Consider the following 25,505-nt stretch of genomic DNA (forward strand, 5'->3'; position numbering starts at 1 on the left):
CAGCAATAATCGTAATAAAGAAAACGTTACACACTGGCAAAAGAGGATGGGGAACTAACTTTGACGCCACCACAGGCGTTTACCCACTAGGATCGGCCACCTGCGTATGCTGTATCAAGAATGGGGACCTAAGGCTGGGATACCAGCGCCCACTCGACTCCCTTGTTTTCTGAAAGTACTGGAAGAGTCCCTAGAAATAAATGTATTCCTTCATTTATCATGTTACAAGAGCAGAAACATATCAGGGGAAGTAAAGTGACTTTCCTAAAATCACCCAGAGTCCATGTTGGAGAATGCCATAAAACTGGAGCGTCTCAAAACTGAACTTGGACAAAGGGGATGGAAAAACTTTTTTAAGGTGGTGTGAACATTCTATATCTTGATGGGGGCAGTCGTTACGTCTTGTATACAATTACAAAAATTGTCCAGTTAAAATTGGTGAGGTTTTTTTAAATGTTTATTTATTTTTGACAGAGAGACAGAGCATGAGTCGGGGAGGGGCAGAGAGCGAGGGAGACACAGAATCTGAAGCCGGCTCCAGGATCCCAGCTGTCCGCACAGAGCCCCACACAGCGCTCGAACTCACAGACAGTGAGATCATGACCTGAGCGGAACTGGGACACTCAGCCGACTGAGCCACCCAGGCGCCTCTGGTGAGTTTTAATGTATGTAAATAATAACCTCAATAAATAAGCAGAAGGAAGCACAAAACAAAACTAGACTCTGTACTTCAGCAACAGGCACAGGTGTGCGGGGCTTCTAGAATTCACGGGATAAATATAGCAACTCTTTTTCCCCTAGTAATGATATAATGTCATGTTCTAGAAGAACAAAGTGATAAATCAGAGATTGCAGAATTCATCTGAATATTTAAGGTAAAATGGGAGCCATCAAAGAGAGTGTTCCCTTGGCTCTGCTATTAGGGGTGCTTCTGTGAGAACATTTGAGCTTTCACTGATATCATGTCTCACATGGGGAAATTGTACTAGAACTACTAGAATCCTATTCTTGGTTCTAGTGACCATCTACTGCTCCCAATTAGATTCTGGGAGGTTGGCATTGGGTAGGGAGGGCAGGGGAAGGCCTATCAAGAAAATGTGCAAACAGCCAGTGGTGGCCCAGCAGCTGGCCCAGCCAAGGAAACCATAAACAAACACATCTGTCTTCTGTCTAATTTGAAGATAAAAAGGTATACTTATGTCAACAAAAGGCTGCTTGCAAAATGTCATCATATATTTTAAGGCACTGACCACAGTATAATCTGACTGTAACAATAAAGTCATACTTGATTTTCCCTCCCACCCTGTCCGGAGTGCTCCAGCTTCTCTCCCCAGCGGCAACCAGTTCCTTGGTGTTCTTCCAGAGATCTTCTATAAAAAGCTATACTCTTGAGCACTTGAGATGACTCCTTACTGTCTCCTGGTTTCCACGTCCTTGTGGTCTTGTGGACAGGTCTAGACTGTTCTCGGGTTCAGGCAAAACTGTGCCTCGCCCCACCCAAACAGTCTCACCGCTGGCTCACTAGACAAGGAAAAAAGACTCCTTCTTCTCCTATAAGTATTTATACTAGCCTTTAACAACATAAAAAGGGACCCTGAGAATCCAAAATTTAAACATTTTTTTCATGCCTTCAGTGAAAGTTCTCCTAGTAAAAACCCACACAAAGAAGATGCATGAGCCAAATAGTGAAGGATGTGGAAAAATCCTAATGAAGTCCAAATTTGTTCTCCTTTCTTCTTCCCATATTCAGCCCTTACTTTTCCCTCCTCCAAGGTTTTCTTTAATGTTTATCTGCAGGCATTCAGTATTTTCAGAGGTAAAGACAGCCCAGGAAATAATCTTTTAACTAGTGTGCAGAGATATTAATGGATTAATGTAACTGTTCCCAGGATATTTGCAATTCCCCAGACTCCCTAGGAGAATGATCTCAAAAGGTGGGAGAGAAGTGGCTGTCCCTTAGGACAAGAATATCAGAATATTCAGGAAGGTTAACACCTTTAGAAGAAAAAAACTTATTCTTTGGAAAATTTCAAATATATACAAAAGCAGACAAAATGGTATAATGCACTCACACGTACCCCATAACTCAGCTTCAACAATCGCCAACACAAGGCCATCTTATTTCATACATGCACCCAACCATTGTCCCTGACCTCCCTCACCCCCCCATGATTTTTGAAACAAATCCCAGACATCATATTATTTCATCTGTAAATATTGTCGTATGCATTTTGACAAGGTAAGGATTCTTTTCTTTAAAAATAGCCATAATAGAGGCGCCTGGGTGGCTCAGTCGGTTGAGCGTCCGACTTCGGCTCAGGTCATGATCTCGCGGTCCGTGAGTTTGAGCCCCGCATCAGGCTCTGTGCTGACAGCTCAGAGCCTGGAACCTGCTTCAGTTTCTGTGTCTCCCTCTCTCTCTACCCCTCCCCTGCTCACACTCTGTCTCTCTTTGTCTCTCAATAATAAATAAAGGTTAAAAAAAATTTTTTAATAAAATATTAAAATAGCCATAATGGCATTTCACCTAAAAATGACAATTATTTAATAACATTGTGTATCTACTTGGTGTTCAAATTTTTCATTGTTTCATAAATGTCATCCTGTTTTTCTTTACACTTTCTTGGTTTAAGGTCTTCTGCTGTTCTCTATATTTCTTGCAGATAGGTTGCTGGACTTAGAACTTTGATCAGACTTCATTACAGTTAGTGTTTTATGCTTCCTACAGGAGGCATATAATGTGATTTTCTGTTATTTGTGATGCTACCAGCCATTGGTGCTTAATGTCTCAATTCATTAATTCATTAGAGGTTGCATTCCAGTTCTATCACAGGGGTGATATCCTAGTTCTGTTATTTCTTCCTCACTCCCTTGCTGAACTATCTCTATGAAGACGGACTTCTCCCTTATCGAAACTTTGGTGACCCAGTGGTACAGTTTCTATAGGAAAGGCAGAATAAATGGTTGATTCCCTCCCTTCATTTACAAATTTTCAACACAAGGAGTCAATTCTCTGTTTTCCAATGGTAATTAGTCAAGTTTTTGTTTTATTGTTAGTACCATTATGAACTCATGGAATTATACAAATTGATGTGTTTTAATCGCTTGCGTATATTATGGTGTATATTGTTTGAAAGAGATTATTTGATATATAACTATATATTTTAAGAGACGAATAAACAAACCACTTTCTAATGCAAACTACAAAAAGTTAGCAGAGGTCTATCTCAGATTCTCAGTGGGGTGGGTGTGGAAATTAGGGATGTACGATTTGAAGCTATAGATCAGATACTGAAGATATTTGAATGCTGCAACTAATGTGATAACTTATGTAATAGCAAGGACACATGGATTCAAGATACATTGATAGGGAGCCATATGTAATGCAAAGGTATGCCTTTCTAATGATGGAAGTTCAGACATCTCAACTACTTATTTGGGAGGGCTCTGGGGAAAGTTCTTATGCACACCCACACATTTATCTCCTCTCCTCTAGAGGGCTTAAATCAGATAGTTTCCTACACACAAGACCAGCTTCTCCACCACATGTATACACATGCATCTATATACACCCCAAAGCATTCCAGCCTCTCCCTGAGAATGCTGGTAGAAATTAGTATCTCACTACCCTTATAATAAAATGAGTTTATTCATTAAAAAATACATAGACTAGACACCACATGCCAGGTCTATGCTAGCAGCTGAGGCTAGGAGAAAGAATACGGTCCATGCTGGTCTCTTCAAGGAGTTTGCAGTCTGGTTTAGGTATGGATAAGTATGCAGATTATGATTGCAATACTCTGTGATAAATGCTGAACCAAGAAATGCTGATGCCCAGGAAGCAGGATGTTGTTTTAGGACCAGGGTGGGGTTTGGGGCCGGGGTGGGTCTGCTACCATTGAGCATTTGTCCGTCAGTCACATTCATTGACCATTAGGATTGAATTCCAAATTGATCTAGATTCTAGATCTTAGGCTGTATGAGTTGTTTCGGCCGACTTCATGGACAGCGTGCACGCGTGTGTTTAAGACAGGATATGAAGGATATAGGACAACAGGAAATTAGAAACCTGTGTAGTCATCGGATTCCACAGCATTTATTGTGTATGGAGCAATACATTTTCAAGGTGGAGCACATTTTAGAAAATGCGATTATGTGTGAGAAAAGAAAAGCTTTGTAATGCACTTAAGTGTACGTAGAAATATAAAATATTGATATATATAGTTCCTACCCTTTCTGTTCATCTGTACCCATAACAAGTTCCCATTGTCAAACCCAGAGCCTGGAAGATAGTGACTTTTAATAAATATGTTTCCTCAGGTTTGTTAGAGATTCATTTATATTAGGTCAAGCCTAAAAATGAAATACTTTATCAGATTATATTAATCTGATTGAGATGGAGCCTAAAATGCTATGCTAGAGGGGAGAAAGCTTTACATATCCTCTTCTAGTGGAATATTGGTACAACTATACTCTATTTTTCATATTTTGGGGCAGGGCTCTGCATGCACACATTCACTCATTTATCAAACATTTACTAAACAGTTGCTGTATTCCAGGCATGATGCTGGGCATCAAGGATTTTATTTTATTTTATTTTATTTTATTTTATTTTATTTTATTTTATTTTATTTTATTTATTTTATTTTTAATATAGTTTATTGTCAAGTTGACTGACATACTGTGTATACAGTGTGCTCTTGGTTTTGGGGGTAGATTCCTGTGATTCACCGCTTACATACAACACCCAGTGCTCATCCCAACAAGTGCCCTCCTCAATGCCCATCACCCATTTTCCCCTCCTCCCTGCCCCCCCCCATCAACCCTCAGTTTGTTCTCTGTATTTAAGAGTCTCTTATAGTTTGCCTCCCTCCCTCTCTGTTTGTAACTATTTTCCCCCTCTCCTTCCCCCATGGTCTTCTGTTAAGTTTCTCAAGTTCCACATATGAGTGAAAACATATGGTATCTGTCTTTCTCTGACTGACTTATTTCATTTAGCATAATACACTCCAGTTAGACATCAAGGATTTTAAAAGCTCCAACCTCAGACTTTTCCCTTGGAGATCTCATAGTCTAACTAGAGAGACAAAACAATTAAGTAATTGCATCATCATGGACTAAAATCTATATTAGGAAGTACCTGGCTGGCTCAGTTGGAAAAGCGTGTGACTCTTGATCTTGGGATCATGAGTTTGAGCCCTATGTTGGGTATGGAGACTACTTAAATAAATAAAGCTTTAAAAAAATAAAATAAAATCTGTATTAGAAGGATGTAGAAGGGGTTCTAGGAACCCAGAGGATAAAGAAACTCATTCTTCTGTGGAGGGAAGGGAGAGGATCATGGGGAGCTGCACAGAGGCTATGTTGAGTCAGGGTTTCCCAGGTGAACAGTAGGGAAAGAATATTCCATGGAGACGGAATAACACGAGTAAAGGTGTAAAGATGTGTTTGGAAAACTGCAAGCCCATGTTGCTGGGGTGCATCGTTGAGAGAGGAGTAGTTGGTGAGGCCAACAGGGAAGGTGGCAGTCCATTAAAGGCCTTGCACATCTTGCTGGGGGGTTTAGGCCCAACCCCACATAAGCTGAGAAGCCATTAAAGCATTTCAGGCAAGGGGATTATGTGATCAGATTGGGACTTCAGAGAAATCATAATGTTTGGTGTAGGGGACAAGGGTATTAAATCTTCCTTTTTGATGCCTCCCCTAAGCAGTTATTTTGCTATCCATGCTGCCCACTAAGACTTTGGAGACTTTTTCATATTTTTACCAAATACTTCCTTACACTTCTCAACATTTTTGAAACTAGCATCTCAAATGTCCCCGATAGAAGCATCCTAAGTAGAGACTATCGTGAAGTAGGTTTATGAAATCCACACCCACCCATGCTGGTCCCTGTGCAGGGCCTTGTTACAACACAAGGGCATCCACTGGGCCAACCTAAGGGTGTTGCTCCCCACAGCTGTTAACTTCTTCTGTTCTGCCTTTTTGGCCTCAGAGATCCTGCACCCATGTATCTAACAAAAAAAGGTCATTTGATTCACATGTGCTTGAGAATTTTATTAGACATCCAAGTAGAGAGATCCAAGAGGTAGTCAGAGATGTGTGCATATCTGTGCTTCCGGGGAGAGATCCAAGATGCCAGGAGGCCCAAGCACATCTGTGAGTGGTCAGCATATGAATAAGACAGAATTACATCACCTAGTGTAAATACAGAGAATGGGTCTGAGAACTGAGCCCTCAGGCCCTGCAAATTTAAGAGGCTGGGGGTGGGGGTCGCTGTTGAGGAAGAACAAGCAAGGTGACTGAGAAGGAGCAGCCACTGGAGAAGGAGGAAAGCTGATACTTTCTTCCATTTACTGACTGATCCTTCTCAGGAAAGGTAGGTTTACAAAGAGGATTAAAAAAAAAAAAAAAAGAGGCTAAGACTGTGGATACTGGATTTAGATGGACTGGATTCAAATCTCAGTCATATATTAAGTACTAAATGAGTTTACACTTTATGTGTGTCACTGGGTCCAGTATATCACCAGGAGGGTATCTGCTTGTTGAGTAATCATTGTGACCACTGCACTCTGGGGATATACTGAGTGCCAAGGCAATTCATGTGAAAGAATCAAACAAAAGCCCTAGCTTCAGGAAGCTCACAGTCCAGAGGGAAGGGGCAGCCCTCAAAGTCATTCTCCATGACATCACAACATGATCAATTCTTTAATGAAACTATGAGCCATGCGCTGGGAGAGCAGAAAAGGGGAATGATTAATCCAGCCTGTGATAGCCTGACTTAAAGGTGATGCATTTTTTTATCATTTGTCTTTTACATGTCAAGTTGCCCGAGAAAATCTTGACTCTTCTACCGCCAGTCCATCTATGTGACAATTTATGAGAATTTTTTTTTTTTTCTTTTGGAAAGAAGAAGCATAGATTGTGGGCACAGATTGTGGTCCTACTTTTTGACAAATGAAGAATTACCATCTTGAATGAAATTGAATCCATAATTGCCTATTAGTCCAAATCAACAGCAGCTGCTCTTATGTTTTCCCACATTTGACTGTTACCCCAGTGTAACACTCACATCACAGGCTAAACCGGGGAGCTGTCACATCTGGTGTGGTAGGCTTCAGTGATCTCAATCTTTTTCCTTGGCTGATGATTTACCTTCCATTTGGGGGGGGGGGCAGATGGTTTCTTCAAATAGGGAAGCCCCAATAAACATTGGCCTTTCTCAGATTTAACAGCCATACATTTCTCATGAACAAGATTTCTAGCATCTTTGTGTGCTTTTTATTACTCTTTGCTTTCTTCTCTAGGCATTCATTCTGGTTAAAACTGAAAGCTTTAGACCTAAAATTTGTAACTGAAGATGTCCTTCCATGAATTTATTGTAAAGTCTTACAGTGAAAAGTCCACCAGGGCAGATTGCAGAGCTGTTTGCAGCTCAGTGTTGAGCACAGTGGACTCTTCTACCCTTCTTCTGCAAACTTGTAGGTCCTCCAGTTCTGCCTGAAGACAGGGCTGGAGTTTGAGAGCCAGGTGAATGTTTGGATCACTGCATCCTCCAATCCTAACGTAACTGTAACAGCAATCCTTCTGGAAGTAGCGTGGATGATGGTGAATGTATTTGGGATAAGACAGATTCCATTGGAAAGGGAAAGGAAGATAGCATGGGTAAGGGTTGAGCATTGGTAGCTGAGATCCAAGGAGGAATTTTTTTCAACCGCCCAGGAATATACCCTGAAATCACTCTTTGCTCTTCAGAAAACAAAAAGACCTTGAAAATCATTAAAAGAAAAGAAAGAGAACTGTATTCTTGATTTTAAAATGAAGGATACTCTACCCTTTTCTTTTAGGAAAGATAGATTTGTTTCTTAAGTATATTACTTGAAGAGCAATCATTCTTCAAAGTTGTTCCTGTGCTTCAGCCTTTACCTAAAAGAAGGAATTTCTTTTAATATAGGAATCCCAGTGATGCTGAGGACAACGGACTGAATGTTTGTATCCCCCCAAAATTCATATGTTGAAATCCTAACCCCCAAGGTAATAGTATTTGGAGATAGGGCCTCTGGGAAATGATTAGTTCATAAAGGTGGAGCTCTCATGATGGAATTTGTGCCCTTATAAAAGGGACTCCACAGAGCTCCCTCATCCTTTCCACCATGTAAGGACAAAGCAAAAAGATGGCCAAGAAGAACCAGGAAGCCGGCTGTCATCAAACTCCGTATCTGCCAGTGCCATGATCTTGGACATCCCAGTCTCAGAACTGTGAGAAAAAGATTTCTGTTTATGGTATTCTGTTATAACAGCTCAAACAGACTAAGACATCAAGCTTCTACACACGTACATTAGCGGGAAGTGCAGTCTTCCCCCTGATTTGGCCAAATCTCTCAACAGTGCAAACACAACCCAAAGGGTCAGTCCTGGTTACACTGATGTTAAGCGGTCACTGCTGAGGCCTAGTTGTGTTCCAGGGGGCAAGAGCAGACATTCTTCTCTGCCTTCCCCTTCCCTGACCTTGGCTGCCCCAATTTGTTACAGTCAGCCTTAGGCATGCCATGCCAGAGTTAGCTAGCTCCCAATGGTGTAGCCCTTCAGCAGATAGCCACTTCCCCAGGGACTCCCGCAGTGTCAAGCTGGATGGGTTGGAAGGAGGCTCCAGCATCAGCCTCATGTTGTTCTCAGAGTCAGATCTCCCCTCTGATGGGCTCTAGGCCCTTGGACACCAGTCCCGATTCTCCCCTGTCATGGTGAACACCATTTCAGCAGCCTAATCGCAACTGTCTGTCATTGAGCCCCTGTCAAGATACCCTAAGTTCATCTGACATGTTCTGCTGACTCTGAATCTCAAAGAGACTAGATCAATAATGATGAGCTGTTATTGTTGTTGAGCATTATTTACTCTCTAAGTGCAAGTTCCTATTAAATTAAATGGAATGAAACAGGAAGGGTGAGGAGGAGTTGGCTCTGCCGTCCCAGATGAGTATATGCGCGCGTGTGTGTGCATATGTGTGTGTGTGTGCATGCGTGTGTACACGTGTACTGTGGGGAAAGGAGCTGGTTATAATGACCAGGCCCTGAGGGCATATTCTTCTGGAGTCCAGGATTCTTCTTTGTTCTGATTTCCTAACGAGCCTAGGGTAAGGCCGATACAAAGGTATTGAAGACAGATTTTGGGTGATGGGGAAATTTTATAACATCTCACTAATTTGCCATCATCAGTCTACAGTCTAAAATTCTTGAACTTACAGACAGTTTGGGCAGTTGGGCAGTTTGCACTGCCAACAGTAACCATATCGGACGTTTCTGTAAGTTTTGACACTCACATTAACAGGTCAGAGACGAGTCATACGTTGGTATGCCAGGAAACCCAAAAGCTGTTTAGAGCCCTGGGAATCCAGAGACAGACAGAGATGTTTCTTTGGCCTAGCACAGACAGATTCATTTGGCACAATTAGTAATGCTGAGCACCTCCTCTATGCTAAACCTTTAGAGAAGGAAATGCTGTGGCTCCTTCTGTGGAAGAGATGATCGCCTCCCTGGGGACAGCAGGAGGATGCAATCCTAGAAACAGTTAAGACCACAGACTCTGTTCAGGGCCTCTGGGCCTGGCCTTTAGCTGCCCTGGCTATCATTGTGTGACCAGCTACCTCTGCAGGGAAATGCTTACGTGTCCTTCCACATAGTCACTTGCACAGTGGCAACTGATTCTTTGAATCAGGGAAGAGTTTGCTCCCAGTCGTCAGGGCATTTGGGTTGAGAGAGGCAGCTGGCATCCCTTCTGTCTGGTCCAGGACTCGGGTAGAAATAGTAGCTTTCAGCTTTATCATCCACCAAGTGTTTTCGACCCAGGAAGGTAGGCACAGACGTGTCCCAGGAGAGGGTGGCTACTGTGCCCAGAAAGGTGGATCCCTTGTCGTGGTGATGAATCATCTGAAAAGGTAAAAGCAAAACAAAACCAGAAACAAAAACCAAGTCTAAGTCAAGGTGGGTGGTACTGGGGACCGGGGCTGGCAGGGACATCTACCCTAGTGCTGGATTAGAAGAGGTTGGCCTTCTCCTGGGAGAGCGAGGTAGGTATTTCTTACAAGAAGTGAGGTCCCCCAGTTTTCCACAGGGCTATGGGAAAAATTGCTTGTAATTATGTTAATTACAACAACAGAGCCCTTCACTTCTCAGGAGGGCTTTTCATCTTCAAAGGGGCTCCAGGATGGAGCATTAATACTTGACATGAAAGTCTTTGGAGTTTCAGAACTGAAGGCAGAGGGGCCCTAGCTATGTGGGGGCTGGGGCACGGGCGCTGTCTTGGAATGCCAATGCCCAAGGAATTCTCTTGCTGTAAGGTGGGGATCAGGTTAAAGCAGGGATACATGCCAGAAACTGGCCCTCATCTCACTGAAATTGGAGGGGCAGAGGGACTGAAGTGTCACCTCACTCCCCTATACTGGGACTCTCCGTTAAATTTGAATTTCAGATAAACACTAAATGCACAAATGCACTACACAATTTGCTTATACACGCCCACACACAGCAAGTGTCATCAGAGGCTGGGCTTCCTACCTGATAGACTCCTACCAGAGAGGTCAGCAAATCCGGGCGTGTTCCCCCCAGGGCCATAGGGAACAAGGGCTCCTCAGACCTGCCCAGACCCAGCCTCTTTCCCACCCCCGTGTGGGAATGCCAGAAAGTCCTCCTTTCAGCTCTGTCAGGGCTAGAACTCAGGGCTGGGCTGCTGGGTCCAGTCCAGCCTCCCCAACTCCTTTATTTACCTTGGATTTGGGATGAAACAGCCTCAGGAGTGGAATGTCTAAAGCGTCCCCTCCCCGCTTCTCTCCCGTCTTTCCTTCTCTGCACCCTGACCTCCACCCCACCACTCTGTAGTTTGAGCGAGACATCTGTGGCCGCCCACCCCCAACTCCCAAAACTGCTGGAATCACAATTCTCCTGTGACAAAAACCAGAGCAAGATGGTCACTGGGCTGAGATGAGCTTCCAGCCTCGGCAGTGGAATCCAGGCTGCCAGGACGGGTCTGGGCCTGAACTAGAAATGCCGGAGGGTTCCTGGGCTGGGCGGGAAGGGGAGACAAGCTGGCACTTGCCACAGCACAGAATAGTAACTGGGAGGTGGCAGTGCCTGCTCTGAAACAGAGCGAAACTCTCAGGGCCTCCAGACACAGGCACACTGGTTCCCAGGCCCCTAAAGCTCCAGAGCTGGCCCCCGGGCTCAGTCAGTTAGGGTCAAGGGCAGAGCATGTTGCCTTCTTCACGCCCCCAGGACAGACAGATGGTCACACACATTTACATCCTGGGATATTACTTCGGCCCGTGGGCACGATTAACATTCCAAAGCTTCGGTTCCCCCTCATGACCTAATGGAAAGGGCACGAAGTCAGTTAGATAGGGCGGGTCAGCTTCCCACTCACCGTTTACCAGCTGAGTGACCTCGGGTAAGACTCTCTTAACAAATTTTTAAAAATGCCCCCGATGTACTTGAAACTAAAGCCATTTAAGGAAAATGGTGGTGGGCAAGATGAACCTGGCCGATTGGCTGGCAGTGCTGTATAGAAGGCAGGGCACTGAGCTGCAGCTGTTCCTTCAAAGTACAAGATGCTGGGAAGATTCCAGAAAAACTAATATTGGTAAATCACTCTTAGAATCGTATTGGGGAAGAACAACTTTCCCCTCTGGATTAAACATTTACCCCTCTGGGTAAAACATGCTAGTGTTTCTTTCCCTCCTCATCCTTTCTTAATGAATTAAAAGTACATGAATATATGAACGGAGTATGACACACTCAGTTCATGGGCATCATTCAAATCATGACCTGCACTTCCAGAAGTATGTTGAGCCCTGCACAATAAATGTTTGTTGATTGACTAACTAACCTGTCTGATTAGATGAAAGGGCAGAAGCAAGGATTGATTTCATGTCAACTGAGTAGATCTTCTTAGAAATCCTGCCTCTTATTTTAGAAGCTTCAAAGATTAGTGTTTTATTTCCCCAAATCCCCACTCACTGGCTCTCCTATTTTGTTACCTCCTTCCATTTCTATTTATGCAGCAGCGATGCCCGGCTCTGCAGATAATGTTTTGTAACTAGTGAACTAGAACAGCAAGAGCGTTGAAGCTACTTGGCTATGCTAAGGGATTTGTCAGCCAGGCACCTGGCCAGGGAAGGCCTGGTGGGTCCTTCCTTGGATTTGAAAGGCCAAGGAGAGAAGCTGCTACTGTTAGCAGCCCAACGTTATGCAGATGTCACTGTGCTGGGGAGGGACAGGTGGTGTGTGGGCTGCCTCGTCTCTAATTCCTAGGTCTGAACAAAATAAGGGAAAAAACAGTCCCAACAGAGTGGGATCGGAAGTATCCCAGGGGAGTTAAAACCAGGTAGCGCCATACATGAGACTTTGGTAACAAGTGGGAACAGCCCTGGGATAGGGGGTGGTGTAAGGGACAGATGAAGAACTGTTTCTACTCTTAATTGATCTCTCCTATGAGTCATTTTATCTCATTTGAAGTTCAGAGATTTGCTCCTGAGCCAGAGTATGGCCACTTCCCGTGTGATCTATTATCCTCGATGAGCCTCAGTTTCCTAAAGTGTAAGGGAGAATACTAATACCTAACCCCTACGTATGCACGGAATAAATATGTATTGAACACTTGCTGTGTGCCAGGCCCTGTGCCAAGTTCTCCGCTGAGAACACGGTGGAAACAAGACAAAGTCCCTATCTTCCTGGAACTCATTTATACTCCAGGGCAGAACCCCCCCAAATAGCAGCTCCCATGGAGTGTTTTATATGGCTCATGTAACTAAATTTGTTTCTTTAAATGTGTTGCAAACGTATACAAAGTTTTACATAAAGTCTAGATTTCCCAGTGGCAAGGCTGGGCCTGTCTTTCTGCATGACAACTATCAGCCAGAGCTTAGTGTCTGCTTCCCTTAAAAGGAAAGCATTTTCTCCAGGTAGCCACAGTCTGCACATTTCCAGGCACTCTTGTCTTGCTCAAACTTAAAGAATATTTTTATTTGTTTGTTTAGTTAAAACCTTTCCATCCTCCCTGACTATAAAGAGGTGAAAGCCCGGCTCTTTGATATGGCATTCAAGGCCTTTTAGGTCTGTTTCCTGCCTAATTCGTCCCTACAAATACTAAAGCTCCGCCAAATTGAAACCTCCTGACCTTCCCACATGGTACCTCTGACCATTTGCAATGTTATTTTCTCTGCCCAAATGTTTTTTGCTTCTATTTTTCAATCCAGAAAATTGATATTGACCTGTCAGGGTCATTTTAAACGTAACTCTCCCCATTTGTTCAGACTTTCTGTGAGGAAGTACCCAGAGAGTCACATGGCGTGGAGACCCTCAAAGATAGAAATGGTCCATTTGAGACCTGAGGGACAGCACTTGTTTTTTTACATCTTACAGTTGGGCCCAGGGACCTTCCCAGTTGGTGACAAGTTGTAAAAAGCCTCAGCTTTCCCAATAAATAGGAACAAAATATAAACACGAAATGAAATAATGTCTGTGAGTGACATCTGATAATATTTCAAAAACCACATTTGACTGGAGTTATTGATGCTTAGTAAGTAACAGCTATTGTTCCTGTTGTCGTAGTATTGATATTCCAAGTGGTGGTAATGTCATCGAGGATGGTAGGCCAGCAGCTGTCATGTGTGCTCTGGGAAGAGTCTATGAGGGCTGTAGAGTTGTGAAATGGTTAAGAGATGTGGTTGGAAAAGCAGGCTAGGGTGAGAGAGGGGCCTTCCAATTAGACTCCCTGCTTGGCCTTTCTCTCCATTCTTCCTATCTTAAACACAGCAGCCAGAGCGAAGCTGCAAAACAAGTCACACCTTCTTGCGCTTACTCTAAAGCCCCTAGTGGCTCCCTATCTGCCTTAGAGTAAAAGCTAAAGTCATTACCTCTCACACCTTGTATCCCAACACTTTCCCCTCCCTCCTTGCTCTGTTCCAGCCACTGAACCTCATTCTGACCTCCCTGACCCTCCTTTAATGAGCAAGTACGTGCTTACCTCAGGATCTTTTCATTTGATCGCCCCTCTTTCAGGAACCATCTTCCCTCTGCTATCTACACGGCTCCATCCAACACTTTCTTAGATCTCTACTCAAATGTCATCTTCTCCCTAGTTAGTCTGTCTAAAATTTTACTTCTTCCCTGCCCCCTCCCCTCCCGAACCTCGGTTGCCTTATTGTTCTCCTTGGAACTTATTACCAACCAATGTGCTTTACTTGCTTCACTTATTTATCTTGGTTATTTTCTGTCTCTCCCCACTAGAATCTACGTACTATGAGAGCAGAAGTTCTTATGTGTCCTGCTCACTGCTGTATTCCCCAGAACCTAGAACAGAGCCCGGCACATAGTAGATACACAATAAACATGTGTTGGATGAGTGAATAGTGCTTTGATTCAATAAACCTTGGGAAGTCACAGAATGTTTTTGAGCAGGAAAGTGAATGGGGTCAGAGCTCACAAAGGGCTGCAGGATAGATTAGAATGGGGCTGGAAGCTGGCAGATAGGAGGTAGTTACAATAGCAGAAGGACTCATAAGTGAAAGTTTAAACAGAGGGCTTCAGTACCAATAGAAGATGACAATAGGAGGTGGTAAGTTTCATGAGGGCAGGGAATTTGTCTGGCATATAGTAGGTGTTCAGTAAATATTTACTGAATGATGAATGAGGGAATGATGCTTGTGTTTTTCATGTGGGATGGCCTCAGGCCTCTGGTCTGGGTCTGTGTGAGGAAAGACCTGAACCTTCTTTGCTCTTGACTCTGGGGTTCTCCTGGCCAGGAGTTACATGAGATCAACACTTAACTCTTACATCGGTATGTACATCTTCCCTTCCTCCCTTCCTGCTAACCCCCAATGGCATGCAGTCACCTTTTAGGCCTCAGCTTAACTCAGACAAATTGGGGTTCAGGCTGTGGGAATTGAGGTGGGGTTCAGGCGGCAGGTTTCTACAGGCAGTGACCAGGTCGAATGAGCTTTTTGAATGCTATACAACTAAAGCCTTAGGTGACGTGGATAAATTAGTGTGGAAATTAGTGTGCCAGTCCAGAGCCCTTCAAGAACATGGAAATCCCTGTGGACATCATCCATACCTTTTCTGCAAAACCACAAGTTATTGGATAGGAGGCTGATCTAGGTTGAGGCTGGGTATGTGGACTGTGTTAAGAGAAAGTTCCCACACTGGACGGCGGGGGGGGGGCGGTTGGAGAGGGTGGAGGGGTGTGAGGTGAGGCTGTTGCTTGGTTAAAGAACCTCTCATTTACACCCTCCCTGGTGTGCCCTTCTCCTCAAAGGAATTATTCACTAGGCTCTGAGATCCACACTTGGACCTTGCCCCTAATCCAATCAACAGAAATGAAGGGCTTCATATCCTCCCTGCCCCAAGAATAAACATATAGTAACTCGCTTCTGAATTTTCCAGGTTTCTATGAAGTGAATGCCTGGTGCCCAGAACCGCACCAGATCCTCGCCTAAAGATGGTGGAGAAAAATAACATTTGCATAGACTTATTCTTATTTTATTTATTTAATTTGATCTTCTTGTCAATCCTGTGAAGGAGTATCCTCATGTAAGAGATGAGTAAACTGAGGTCCAGCTCGTTCATACAACTAGAAGTTGAGAGAAGGGAAATTTGAGACAAGTTTTGATTCATCCCAAACATAGGTTGTTTTTCTGAGGACATCAGCGCTGTCTCTAGAATTTGACCACAGAACTAGGAATTGTTTGGACGAGAAGGTGCTCGTGGAATTCGCTCAGGTCCTTCCCACAAAGGGGTTCAGGCTCAGACAGCAACAGCCACAAGCCAAAAGAATGGTCTGAATGCCAAAGAAAGGTCTGATAGTCAGGTCCCCTGACTCCCACGTGCTTTTTCTTTTGTCTTTAAAAATATGTGATGATAATATCATTCTTAAATATTATGTTTATCTGCCTTAAAAATCAAATAGTACTGAAAGCTTTGTAACCAAAACATTGGCCCTCCCCACTCCTTATTTTTGTTGAGAGAATATTTCATCTCCTAATATTTTTGTTGAAATCTCTCATACCTTCTTATCCTACCCCTCCCCAATGCTTTTTGTCCTCTTCTTAACCTTGTGGTTGTACCAGAATGGTGGGGGGTGGGGTGGGGAGGGAAAACAGGTAAAACACATTTGGTCAATCAGTCTTGTTGAACAGAAGTCCAATTTCTTACCACATTGCCCCCCCCCCCCCCATAGGATTCTGTATCCCCAGATAACTCATTTTGCTGAAGTCAACACATGTCCAGTGCTCAGGTAGCTTAGCCTTGAGCCTGACACTGGTAGGAACTCCTGGCTCACGAGAACTCCTGTCTGGTCTGTGCCTTGCTGCCCTCAAGTCCCCTTGCTGCCCTCTGTCCCCTTGCTGCTGAGGCCAGAGATTGATTTACATGAGAAAACAGAGTAGATAACCACAGTGATGATACCTCCCATCCACACTTGACCAAGTTCAGAAAGCTTTCATGCCCACAGTCTCATTTTACAACAGCATAACACCATGGAATATGTTGTTCAGTACTGCCCATGAAGTCAAAATTGGGACACTGCTCTGTCCTGACAGGGCAGCGTATTTAAAATCAGGACTGATGGGGCACCTGGGTGGTTCAGTCTGTTAAGCATCCAACTTCAGCTTAGGTCATGATCTCCCAGTTTGTAGGTTTGTGAATTTGAGCCCTCTGTGGGGCTCTGCTCTGACAGCAGAGCCTGGAGCCTGCTTCAGATTCTATGTCTCCCTCTCTCTCTCTGCCCCTTGCCTGCTCATATGTGTTCTCTGTCTCTCTCTCTCTCTCTCTCAAAAATAAATAAATAAGCTTAAAATAAAATAAAATAAGATCGGGACTGTGAATCTTCACATTCATGGCAGTTTCTTATTTGGCTCTTATGTCTGCAGGGCCAGTGGAACCTTCTTTTGCCTGGGGGGGGGAGTAGGGGGGGCCTGGGGAGGGGTGGAAGGGGAGTCTCTGACTGACACTGGAGGGGAGGAAGAGTGATGGGAGGACCTCAGGGAGAGAGCTTACTTCCAAGTGACTTACTGGACCTTGTTTTTCCTCCTCTTCCCACATAGATCCAAATTTGGAATAAAGAAAACTATTCCTTTGAGGACACTTACCAGCACTTGGCTTAGTTCAAGGATAAAAAGAGAGTCAGAAACTAATAATTCTGAACACTTTAGTGGGGAATTCACCTAAAATCTCAAACTGAAATCTGTTTGATTGCCTGGGCTAGAAAGTGAGATTCATTTATAAATTATTTTTGCTGCAGCTTCCACTACAGAAATCTCAATACGCCTCGAATTTGGATCACATTCTGGGACCCTCTATACAGGGTAAGGAGACAGAGGAAGGGGCAACAATTCAGGCTACAGTTTAGGCAATGTGTTAGGTTCATCTGTAGCCCCAGTACCTTGAAACACTTGGATGGAGCCAGAGATAAATCAGGGTAGGACTTGGGCTATAAAATGCCTTCCAGAAGGCTGGATGGGGTCTGAATTCCCCCAAATGCAATTGATGGGCTCCAAAATGCCTTCCAGAAGGCTGGATGGGGTCTGAATTCCTCTGAGAGAGACCAGAATTGTATTGTTCAGTTTGATGTCCTCACCCCCTCTTCAACAGACCCGCTGACAAGTAACCCAGCCTATTGCTGTTACTGACTCCAGGGACACTAAATTCTCCACTGTCCTGAACCACTGGGAGCAGTCCCAGTTGCTACGCACCCTGCTCAGCAGAGAAGAGTGGGATTTGGGTCACATGGCTTTATTGTCATATGTTTGGTATTGTTGAGGTTAAAGCCTCTGGGTGGTGAAAGAGTCCTCACCAAGTAAGAGCTGCCTGGGAGCAGGAGAGAGGAATTCCCAGATTCCCTATAGCTATAAATCAATGCCTCTGTGTTGAAACATACATCTCACAGCCTGAAACTCAGACTCACAAATGAGTCAGCAATGCCTTACTTGAGCAGGGATGGAGGGCAAAGCAATGGAAACATCACAGGCCCAAACCACATTGGGGATGTCTGAATCTTAGGAGTGCTCTTTTGAGAACATAGAACTGATTCCTCCAGAGCCTTTGGGTTTTCTTATTCCCCAGACCAAGCAAGTGAGGTGTATCTCAAGCAAAGAAGACTTCAGGGTGGCCTATTGCCAGGTCTCATCATTCAAAGGACCCAGAAGTTCCTCTTGATCTCTACCTTAATTCCTCCTGCTTTATCCCCTTTCATTGATTCCTCAGTAGAGGGACACGAGAGTTGGGACTTTGTTTGCCATAGTAGCAACAGTGCGTAGATACGTGCATAATTAAAAAATAATAAATTAACAACCAGTGCAGCATCAGTCAGTATAGATTCTGGTTGGGATGCTGAGCAGGGTCCAAGTGGAAGGGACCCTGGGCTTGGGTTCTAGTCTTGACTTTGTGTGTAATTTGCTACATGATCTAGAGCAAATCACTTGACCTCCTTGGACCTCAGTTTTCTCATCTATAAAAAGGGGGAATTTGGACTAGAAGCTGTAAACTCGTATGCCTACAGGGTCAGACAATTAAAGTAAATGAGTGAATCCGGTAGGGTGGGGTTGTCCTGATTTTAACATGTGGATTCCATCTAAATGAGCAGCTGTTGTCGGATGGAACTGCTGAGCCAGGCTGTCTAGAGCCTGTCTTCAAGAGATGCTGAAAACCTAGATGTTTATGTGAAATCTCCCGGTGCTTAAGATACCGTGTGGGTCAAACAAACAAACATCTCTAAGCCAGTAATAGCCCTAGACCAGAGGATTAGAAGGTCCCTCCCAGCTTGAATTTTCTGATTCTAAAGTATGTGTCTTCTAAAGAGAATCTTTAAGAAATCACTTTAGTTATAGGGATTTCTGCTAGTGCGTAAGTGAATGCCTGTGTGTGGGCTCATACTTGTATGGTGTTGGGCTTTTGGCTCCCCTCAAATGATGCTCTCCTGGTGGTATTTCCCCTCATCCCTCACACACACCTGCAGTGGACTGTTTGCTTGGTCTCAAGAGCCAAGCCCTGGGCCACATGGGAGATGCTGCTTGTCCAGTGAGCTCATCAGCAGTAAAGAGCAGGCTGTACTGATGAGATAGTCCTTCCCCTCATGAAGGGAAGAGTGGCCACCAGCAGCGGCTGAGCCAGAGGCTGGCTGAGTCAGGCTTGGGGACTTGCTACCCTCCCAGCCTTCGCTGGATATGTCCCCAAGCATCGGGAATCAAGTTCCCATGATTACCAATCCGGAGCTCTCCAACACACCGGTATTAGTCTGCTAGGGCCACTGGAACTAAGTACCACAGACTGGGTAGCTTAATTAACAGAAATGTCTTGTCTCACAGTTCTGTAGGCTGGAAGCCCAAAATCAAGGCATCCATAAGGTTGGATGCTTCCCAGGGCTCTGAGGGAAGGGTCTGTTCCAGGCCTTTCTCCTTGGCTTGGAGATGGCTGTCTTCTCCCTGTGTCTCTTCACATCATCTTCTCCCTCTGTGTCCAAATTTCCCTGTTCTATAAGGACACGGGTCAAATATGATTAGAGCCCACTCTAATGACCTCATTTTAACTTGATCACCTCTGTAAAGACTCTATGTCCAAGTAAGGTCCCATTCTGAGGTACTGGAGGCTGTAGGACTTCAGCATCCGAATTTAGGGGGTGAGGGGACATAATTCAACCATAATATCACTCCTTTATGGTCTCTCTCTCATTGCTTTAAACTTCAAAACCTAAGTACCCATAAGCATGTCCCTTCTTACCTGTGACAGCTCCGTGCTTCAGGGTCTCATGTACTGGTACACAGCTCACTGTAAGCATGTACTCTGTAAGGACTGGGGTTCATTGTAGTGGGACAGGAGAGTGAACTCTCATCAAACATCTGATAGGGGACATACAGGCCTTGAGTTTCAAGTAATAACAGAAGGTGTCACCTTATTCTGTGAGGCACTGTCTATATGCTTTTTACCTTTATACCAAAATTTCAAGTATTTATACATCACTCAATAAGTACCAAAATACTGTTCCAAATACTTTATATGAAGCAATTTATTGAACCCCCACAGCACTCATTTGAGGTGGGTACTCTTGTTTACTGCATTGTACTGATAAGAAACTGAGGCTCAGAAATCTTAAGAAACTTCGTCAAGTCTGTAGTAACTGATGAAGTTGGAGTTTGAATCCTAAAAGTTAGCTCCTGAGGCCACGCTTTTAATCATTACCAGATAGTGACTGGAAAAGGCAGTCTCTCACATATTATTCTCACTGAAAAGACAAGAAAAGTAACTTACCCTGAGTCACTCGGGTAAGAGGCAGAATAAAGGCAGAATCCCTGCCCTGAAAGCCACCGAGCTTCTCCTCCATGGAATCAAGTGTCCTGAGTCCCTTCCCCTTATCCCACTCACTTACACAGGCCCACGGGTAGAAGGGCCTGCCCAGAATCTCTAAACCCTTGTTTGTGGTTAACTATCTCCAAAACCGAAGGGGAACCATGGGGTACGAGGAAAGGAGGGGGGGAGCCTCTCGACTCAGATCTGACCTCCCAGGCGCTCCCAGTTCCCAAGACCACCAGCCCCGAGGCGTAAGGTCCAGCCTCGAGTCTGGGAATTTTCTCAGCCAGAGTTAGAAGCCAGAGAGCGAGGTGGGGAAGGGGCTGGGCGGCGCGGGGCCGCCCAGGAACACAGAGTATCAGATTTCCCGTAAGCCGCCAATCCTGAACGCGAGGGGGCGTGGCCACACCTGGGAGGCGTGGCCGGACTTCGGAGGGGGGTTGCGGCGTCCTAGGGCGAGGCGGTGACGTGAGCTCCGCGCACCTGGGCCCGGCAGGTAAGGGCCGGTGCGGGACGGAGAGCGGAGCTCGAAGAGTCTACCTGCGCAAACCCAGGTATTGCTTGCTGACCGGTCAAGGAGTGCTGGGGACTTAGTTCGGGGGACGACCGCTTCTTGTAGCAGGATTGAGAAAAGGTGAGGACGCTAACTTCTGAACACTAGTTTTGGGGGTAGGGGGCTGGGGACACACCCGCCCCAGAATTTGTGGGGTTAGGAACCTTGCTTGAAGACATCTGTTTGTTTGGGGGGCGGACTCTCAGGGGCTGGATGCTTGTCGCCCTGCTTTAGGTAGATTTTGGGCGGTCCTAACCCTGGAGTACGGGGCCCCTCCCGACCCCACACTTCTCTCTACTCCCTTTCCCTCCCTGCCCTACTGGAGCGTGCCGCTCTCGGCCCTTATCCACCCACCAGAGGATAGAGCTACGTCGCCTCCACCCCTCCGGTGGAGGCCCAGCTCGCTGGGCCGCCGGCCCCAGTGTCCCAAAGGGGATTTCCGAGGCCTGCGGGCCCTTGGTCCTGGTGGGTGTTTGGGGAAATGGAGATGGGGGCGGCCAGGCGTTTTAGCCAGTTTGTTTTTTCTCTTTGAATTTGTTTAGTGCAGCCAGGCCCCTTGCCTTGGGCCTGGGAGACACCACTGACTTTCCAAGTAGCCAAGCTTGGTGTTGGGGAGGGTGGTGCAGGGCGTGGTTGCTCTGGGGGTGAGGCCCTCTTTGCCCAAGGGGATGGAGGGTGGGTGTGGAAAACTGGGGAAAGTCTCCCAGGCCCAACTGGAAAGGAGGCCCCGGGTGCCACTCTTTCCGGGGAGCCTGCTTTGTAATGAAGGGGTCACCTCTGTCCCGACCCTGCTCTCCTGGTGGATGTCAAAAGTGGAAGCCAGGGAAGGGAGAGGGAGAAGGCGCTTGAGTAGGAGTTGGTGCTGACCCAGGAGAGTAGTTTAGGGTTAGATGTGTGCATAACACATAACAGCAGCACCATCTCACCAGCCCCCAACTTCAATCCAGCAGGGAGGAAGGGCATGGGAATTATGGCACAGAATTTACCCCTAAGCAGGGCTAAACTAAAGGGAAGAAAGGCTGGGGAACTGGGAAGATGGCGTTCGGTTCCCTGCAGGGGAAGGAAAAAAAGCAGGACTCCCTGGCAAATGGTTTTCACTCTGAGCCAAACCATTGACAGCCCAATCTCGAATCTATACTTTGAGGTAGTGCTGCCCTTGGAAACTCGTCTGGGGAAGGGCTGCAGAGGTGGCAGTGGGGGTGTTTATAGAGGGCCTGCTCCCTGGAATGGGGGTGTGAGAGAGGAGAATTAGTGCCTGAGGGAGGTTGAAAGTATCCCAGCTGGATGCCCAGCGTGAGGGGAGTGGATGGGTTAGCATCTTTGTTCTTTGGCTGGTCAAATACCTATTGGAGACACAGGCCTTGAATTTCACTGTGATGGCAGCTGGAGATACTAGGGCTGACTTCAGCTAGGCTAAGTTTCTGTGGGCATTGAGATTTGGGCGCTGAGAATGTTTTGGAAGAGAACTCTGATTTAGGTGTGTTTGGTGGCGGGTGTCATGCAGTCTTCTCCCTAACCACTTCCTTGGCCCTTCGTGCTGCTGGGATCTTGTTAATGTTTTTGGTTTACTCTCTTAGTGTGTAGAAGAAGGGAGGGACTTGGAAGGCAGGGTTAGTGGCAAGATTCAGTACAGCACACTCTGATGAGGAGTGGTGGGTCCAGGCCCCAGATAAAGCACTTTTCTGGGTCTCAGTTAACCCAGCTATAAAATGGGGATGAGGGGCGCCTGGGTGGCTCAGTCGGTTAAGCCTCCGACTTCGGCTCAGGTCATGATCTCGCGGTCCGTGGGTTCGAGCCCCGCGTTGGGCTCTGTGCTGACAGCTCAGAGCCTGGAGCCTGTTTCGGATTCTGTGTCTCCCTCTTTCTCTGACCCTCCCTGTTCATGCTCTCTCTCTCTCTCTCTCTCTCTGTCTCAAAAATAAATAAATGTTAAAAAAATTTTTTTTTTAATGGGGATGATAATACATGCCACTTCCTGATCATGAGGATGAAGTCAAACACGGTAAATAAAAGTGTATGTAAACTTTGTAAAGTCAGTGTAGATATGAAGGATTGTTGGTACCGTGCTCTCATTAGCTGAAGAACATCATCTTTTATACCTTCCAGGGGCCAAGAAATGTCTTAGCTTCCTAAGCTAATATTTTTTTTTTTTTGGTTGAAAAGATATTACTTGTAGCTTTTTTATTATTGTTATCATAAATTGAAACATGTCATTGTAGGAAAATGTGAATCATATACACAAGTATATGAGCAAGTATAAAATTCACTCATAATCCCATCACCAGGTAACCATTGTGAATATCTTGTTACACTGATGTATTATCTTTTCCTTTTTTAAATTATGTGTGTATGTGCCTAAGTACCCAAGTGCATGTTATGTTACAAGGTGAAGATACTAGTCTACAGTCAATATTGTATGCTGTATTTTCTCCCTTAACTTCATGTTGTAAACATTTCCCCAGATCCAATAAAAATTCTTCAGACGTCCCGTTGTTAATGACTGCTTAATATTGCAGCCTGTGAATTAGCCATTTTCTTCTGTTATTTTGGTTGCTTCCAGCTTTTCCTTCTCTGCCAGTGTTTAGAGTCTTAGTTACTGGGTGGCAGGTAAGGGAGATCTTGGCTGACTTCCAGAAGGTGGAGAGGGTTAGCAGTGAGGGAGGTGGGGCACGGAGGAAGGCAGGCTGGGGCGGGGTTGCTCATGTGTGGTGCCATCTTGAGAGAATGTTGAGAACCCAGGACTCTAGATCTTAATAATCCATCTCTATGGGTGGCTGCTTCTCCTTCCCTATCCCTATGTGCAGTTCCCCATGTTGGCTCCGTTGCTTTAATTTTTTCTTGATGAGCTGTCAATCAGCTAGGATAAGCCCTTTTCTTCAAAGTCCATCCAGAAGGAGATTTCACATGTCTGACAAGCATAGACCCAGCATTTACTGGTACTGCAAAAGTTCCTTGCAGGGTTGACCACCGTGTCGCCCATGTCCCTATTCGTCCTTTCCTTGCCCCATCCCCTTTCCAGTAGCCTGGGACTGAGGAGGAGAAGGTAGAACTTGCCCTTAGGAGAATATGCATTCTCTACTCCTTATAAGGTAAATGTTCTCCCCGGTTTGGTGGCTTGACTTGCTGCCCTTCCAAAACCATGGCCAACAACATGGGGATGGGGCGGGGGACAGTTGAATACTGCATGCCAACCTTGCCTGCCCACTGTGAGCTGTGCTCCCAGGGGGAAGGTTTCAGTTGCAGGACTTGTTAATTGGGTCAGAAGGCTCAGGTGAGAGCAGGTCCTGCCTTGCTCTTAAAGTGCCAGAAGCTGAGTTGGTTTGGGTTTTCCCTGTTTGTTGGGTGTCTGGCTGGGGAAGGAAGTGGTGGCTGAGGCCACCCCCTCAGCTAAGCTCCTCTGAGTGGGAGCCTTCAGCTGACTCAACTGGTTTGGTTTCTGAACTGTGATCCAGGTGGGGATCTTCCTGGGTGTGAAGGTGGCTTATTTATCTTCGTTTCCTCAGGCCACTGTGGGGCTTGAGCACTTCCAATGTGGGTTTCTTCAGGGAGTCTGAGGAAAACTATGTGCTTTTTAACGGACATAGTGCTGGACACACAGTAGCTGATGAACACATATTTGTTGAGTGAACGCTATTTTGCAGGCCTCCCTTTTTCACCTGAAGTAAAAACAAAGTAAGATGAGAACACCCAAAAAGTCTAAACACAACATCCCAAGCAAACAAGTCTCTAGTGACTGACTAGTCTTTCCTAAAGACACCCAATCTGGGCAGGCCTTTGTTTCCTGCTGTGAGTGCTGGCTGCTGCCGAATGTTATCTGCTGTGCCCGTGTATTTTTATGAGAATCAATCGCAGACTTTACCCAGGCCAGCTCCTGCAACCAAAGAGGTCACTCTAGCCTTCGTGTGGAGACAAACAGACCCAGGTGGAGGAGGCTGCCTGAGCAGAACAGAGCCTGTCTTATGATTGTGGTTAGCAGCCTAAGTTTAGGAACTGTAGCATTTGATTATTCTAGGGCTCCTGGACTTTTCTGGACTCAGGTGCAAGAAAGGGTCCTCAGAGCCTTTGTCTCCCATGTTCCCTAGTATTCTCCCAGCCACTGGATTGTCCTGTTGATAACCAACTCAGACCCCTTTTTTCTTGCTCCAGAGTCTTTGGGTGGTCCAGAGAAAAGGAAGCTGACCTGAGGTCCAGCTCTTCAGAACCCCGTGGAGACACTGCCTGCTCATCTCTGTAAGTGAGGATGTTGGAACCAGGACCTGCCCCTTGTCTACTTCTCTCTCACCACAATGGGGTCATTTCTTCCTAATATATTCCCCACTCGCCTTTAGTTCTCTTGTTGAAAAAGAGAGTGTGCTTCAAATTCTTGCCCTGTATCTTTGCTGTTTCCATACCTTTTTTTCTTCCTTTTCCTGAGATGAGATTGAAAAGAGCAATTCCAAGAGCCCTTGGTTCTTCAGGAAGGACTGTGTTCCAGCAGGGGTGACATCATCTTTTTTCTTTTTCTGCTTCAGGATTTAAATAGAAGAAATGTGATCCACTTACATGATAAGTCTGATTTGGCTAGAACATGAAGCATAAATGGCTTTGGAATAAGAATCAAAAGGACCTTTTAACCTCTTTTCTT

At 45.4% G+C, this 25,505-nt stretch overlaps 1 protein-coding gene across 3 annotated transcripts in view; it reads left to right on the plus strand.

Annotated features, from left to right (window-relative positions):
- Positions 1-633: 633 nt before the first annotated feature.
- The window catches only part of IRF6 (interferon regulatory factor 6), a 37,434-nt gene continuing 12,562 nt past the window's right edge, over positions 634-25,505 (plus strand). The window contains exons 1-2 of one of the 3 annotated variants that reach the window (XM_042925875.1): positions 634-653; positions 25,028-25,111. The gene's annotated coding sequence lies outside the window, so the exon portion shown is untranslated. Of the gene's footprint in view, positions 654-20,783; positions 20,963-25,027; positions 25,112-25,505 lie in introns of those variants that run through there. The other 2 variants (XM_042925873.1, XM_042925874.1) reach the window with 2 other exon arrangements.

The sequence above is a fragment of the Panthera leo genome, chromosome F3 (genome assembly GCF_018350215.1).
Source record: "Panthera leo isolate Ple1 chromosome F3, P.leo_Ple1_pat1.1, whole genome shotgun sequence".
NCBI lineage: Eukaryota > Metazoa > Chordata > Mammalia > Carnivora > Felidae > Panthera > Panthera leo.